We start from the raw sequence: 4,768 nt of genomic DNA on the forward strand, positions 1-4,768 counted from the left end.
ACAAATTGATAATTACAGTGTTTGGTACTAACTAAAACATTTTGTAATTTATGTAGACATGACTTCGACTCAACTTTCTTTAGTAGTGGACAGCATATTTATGTTTGTGCTTCAACTAAATATCTACAGTTATTCGTTGAAACCATGCAAATGATAACAATTCAATGTGTACCGCTTTTATTGGTTGTGTACTCTTCATAAAACAAAGGCCCATGTTGGAGAACCATATACTGGATAAGGAAGATTGGAGTGTAGCATGTATTGCAGAAATCTGGAAAATATACTCATGGAATATTAACTGATTGATAAATAGTGTTTACACAACTAAAATATTGTGCAACTAACGTAGACATCTGTACACTCACCTTTTGGGAGTAGTGGACAGTAGTTATTGAGCCTTTGATGGACAAACCTGAAAAATGTATTGTTATTAGGTGAAGCAGTGCTTGAAGAAATGTGTCAATCAAGATTTGCAGACATCATGCAATGGAATTTACCTTTTTAATTGGTTTTGTGCTGCTTCATAAAAACGGTTCATAGAGCGGAGGATCATAATGGATAAGGAAGTTTGAAGTGTAGCATATTGTAGAAATCTGAAAATATATTCATGGAACATTAGCTGTTTGATAAATAGGGTTTATACAACTAAAACATTTTGAAACTAATGTAGACATCTGCACACTTACCTTTGAGAGTAGTGACAGTAGATATTGGGTTTTGATGCACAAACCTGAATTGGATTAACAGGTGAAGGGTTTGGAACAAAGTTCCAATTTTGCAGATATTATAGGAATTAAATTTACCTTTTACTGGTTTTTGAAAGTGGTTTCATAAAAACAGTTCATGGAGCGGAGAATCATATAATGGAGATGGAAGTTTGAAGTGTGTAGGAATTGCAAGAATCTGGAAAATACATTCATGGAACATTAACTTCTTTAATAATTCAAGTGTTTGCACAACTAAAAACATTTAGCACTTTATGTAGACATCTGTACACTCACCTTTGGGAGTAGTGGACAGTAGTTATTGGGTTTTGATGCACAAACCTGAAAATGTATTGCTATTAGGTGAAGCAGTGCTTGAAGAAATGAAGATTTGCAGACATCATGCAATGGAATTTACCTTTAATCGGTTTGGTGTTGCTTACAAAAAACAGTTCATGGAGCTGAGAATCATATAATGGAGATGGAAGTTTCACATGTAGCGTATTGCAGAAATCTGAAAATACATTCATGGAACATTAACTGCTTGATAAATAGTGTTTACACAACTAAAACATTTTGAAACTAATGTAGACATCTGCACACTTACCTTGAGAGTAGTGGACAGTAGATATTGGGTTTTGATGCACAAACCTGGAATTGGATTAACAGGTGAAGGGCTTGAACAAAGCTCAAATTTTGCAGATATTATAGGAATTCAATTTACCTTTTTATTGGTTTTGTGCTGCTTCATAAAAACAATTCATGGAATGGAGAATCATAATGGAGAAGGAAGTTTGAAGTGTATGACATTGCAGAAATCTGAAAATGCTTTCACATGGAATGTTAACTTCTTGATAATTAAAGTGTTTGCACAACTAGAACATTTAGCAATCTGTACACTCACCTTTTGAGAGAGTAGTGGACAGTAGGTATTGAGTTTTGATGCACAAACCTGAAATTGTATTAACGGGTGAAGGTCTTGGAACAAATCAGTTCAAACTTTGCTGATATTATAGGAATTAAATTTACCTTTTTATTGGTTTTGTAGCGGCTTCATAAAAACAGTTCATGGAGCAGAGAATCATAATGCAGAATGAAGTTTGAAGTGTAGTGAATTGCAAAAATCTGAAAATACATTCATGGAACATTAACTGCTTGATAATTCAAGTGTTTGCACAACTAGACCATTTAGCACTTTATGTAGACATCTGTACACTCACCTTTTGGGAGTAGTGGACCGTAGTTATTGACTTGTTCCCTGCACAAAAACTGAAAGAATATGATTATGTTAAATTACTGCTCAAAGAAATGAGTCAATTCAATTTTGCACAGATTACAGAATGGAATTTACCTTTTAATCAGTTTTGTGCTAAGCTCATAAAAAACAGTTCATGGAGCGGAGAATCATATAATGGAGAATGAAGTTTGAAGTGTAGCTGAATTGCAGAAATCTGAAAATACATTCATGGAACATTAACTGCTTGATAATTCAAGTGTTTGCACAACTAGACCATTTAGCACTTTATGTAGACATCTGTACACTCACCTTTTGGGAGTAGTGGACCGTAGTTATTGACTTGTTCTGCACAAAACTGAAAGAATATGATTATGTTAAATTACTGCTCAAAGAAATGAGTCAATTCAATTTTGCACAGATTACAGAATGGAATTTACCTTTTTAATTGGTTTTGTGCTACTTCATAAAAAACGATTCATGGGGCGGAGGATCATAATGATATTGAAGTTTGACGATGTACATATTGTAGAAATCTGAAAATATATTCATGGAACATTAACTGCTTGATAAAATAGTGTTTTACACAACTAAAACATTGTACAGAGTTCTATGTTAATTGCACACTCACCTTTTGATAGTAGTGGACAGTAGATATTGGGTTTTGATGCACAAACCTGAACATGTATTAACAGGTGAAAGACTGCTTTAAGAAAGTTATCAATTCAAGTTTTGCAGATATATGAATTTAATTTACCTCTTTATTGGTTTTTGTGCTGCTTCATATAAAACAGTTCATGGCGTAGAGAATCAAATATAGGATAAGGAGGAAGTTTCACATGTAGCATATTGCAGAAATCTGAAAATGCATACATGGAACTTTAACTTCTTTTTGATAATTAAAGTTTTTTTGCACAACTAGAACATTTAGTTATTGTTATTGACTTGTTCTGCACAAAACTGAAAAGAATGATTGTTTTAAATTACTGCTCAAAGAAATGAGTCAATTCAATTTTGCACAGATTACAGAATGGAATTTACCTTTTTAATCAGTTTTGTGCTGCTTCATAAAAACAGTTCATGGAGCCGGAGAATCATATAATGGAGAATGAAGTTTGAAGTGTAGCGAATTGCAGAAATCTGAAAATACATTCATGGAACATTAACTGCTTGATAAATGGGGTTTACATAACTAAAACATTGTGCAACTAATGTAGACATCTGTGCACTCCACCTTTGATAGTAGTGGACAGTAGATATTGGGTTTTGATGCACAGACCTGAAAATGTATTGCTATTAGGTGAAAGCAGTGCTTGAAGAAATGTGTCCATTCCAGATTTGCAGATATCATGCAATGGAATTTACCTTTTTAATTGGTTTTGTGCTGCTTCATAAAAAACGGTTCATGGAGCGGAGAATCATTATGGATAAAGAAGTTTGAAGTGTACCATATTGCAGAAATCTGAAAATACATTCATGGAACATTGACTGCTTGATAAATAGTGTTTACACAACTAAAACATTTTGAAACTAATGTAGACATCTGCACACTTACCTTTGAGAGTACTGGACAGCAGATATTGGGTTTTGATGCACAAACCTGGAATTGGATTAACAGGTGAAGGGCTTGAACAAAGTTCAAATTTTGCAGATATTATAGGAAATAAAAATTTACCTTTCTATTGGTTTTGTGCTGCTTCATAAAAAACAATTCATGGAGCGGAGAATCATATAATGGAGAAGGAAGTTTGAAGTGTAGCATATTGCAGAAATCTGAAAATATATTCATGGAACATTAACTTCTTTATAATTAAAGTGTTTGCACAACTAGACCATTTAGCAATTTATTTAGACATCTGTACACTCACCTTTTTGGGAGTAGTGGACAGTAGGTATTGAGTTTTGATGCACAAACCTGAAAATATATTAACAGGTGAAACATTGTTTCAAGAAACGAAATCAATTCAAGTTTTGCAGACATACAATTAAAATGTACCTTTTTATTAGTTGTGCCTCTTCATAAAAATGGTTCATGGAGTGGAGAATCATAACAAAGGAGGAAGTTTCAAGTGTGGCGAATTGTAGAAATCTGAAAATACATTCATGGAACATTAACTACTTGGTAATTAAAAGTGTTTTGCACAACTAAAACATTTAGCAATTTATGTAGGGATCTGTACACTCACCTTTGATAGTAGTGGACAGTAGGTATTGGGTTTTGATGCACAAACCTGAAATTGTATTAACAGGTGAAGGGCTTGAACAAATCAGTTCAAACTTTGCTGATATGATAGAAATTCAGTTTACCTTTTTATTGGTTTTGTGCTGCTTCATAAAAGCAATTCATGGAGCGGAGAATCATATAATGGAGAAGGAAGTTTGAAGTGTAGCATATTGCAGAAATCTGAAAATATATTCATGGAACATTAACTTCTTGATAATTAAAGTGTTTGCACAACTACACCATTTAGCAATTTATTTAGACATCTGTACACTCACCTTTTTGGGAGTAGTGGACAGTAGGTATTGAGTTTTGATGCACAAACCTGAACATATTAACAGATGAAACACTGTTTCAAGAAACGAGTCAATTCAAGTTTTGCAGACATACAATTAAAATGTACCTTTTTTATCAGTTGTGTGCCTCTTCATAAAAATGGTTCATGGAGTGGAGAATCATTATGGATTAAGGAGGGCGTTTGAAGTGTACTGTATTTTAGAAATCTGAGAAAATACATTGAAGGAACATTAACCGCTTGATAAAACACTTACAGAAAAACATTTAACTAATAGAGGTACAATCTCTACACTCACCTTTTGAGAGCAGTGG

The 4,768-nt window shown here is 33.4% G+C and overlaps 1 long non-coding RNA gene across 1 annotated transcript; it reads right to left on the reverse strand.

Annotated features, from left to right (window-relative positions):
* Positions 1 to 365: 365 nt before the first annotated feature.
* Positions 366 to 4,338, reverse strand: LOC122143559. The gene is made up of 4 exons (XR_006159221.1): positions 4,246 to 4,338; positions 2,570 to 2,615; positions 498 to 593; positions 366 to 412 (listed from the first exon to the last, which is right to left on the reverse strand). It is a non-coding gene; the product is annotated as an uncharacterized LOC122143559 (long non-coding RNA).
* Between the last annotated feature and the right edge of the window lie 430 nt (positions 4,339 to 4,768).

The sequence above is a fragment of the Cyprinus carpio genome, unplaced genomic scaffold (assembly GCF_018340385.1).
Source record: "Cyprinus carpio isolate SPL01 unplaced genomic scaffold, ASM1834038v1 S000006342, whole genome shotgun sequence".
NCBI classification, from domain to species: domain Eukaryota; kingdom Metazoa; phylum Chordata; class Actinopteri; order Cypriniformes; family Cyprinidae; genus Cyprinus; species Cyprinus carpio.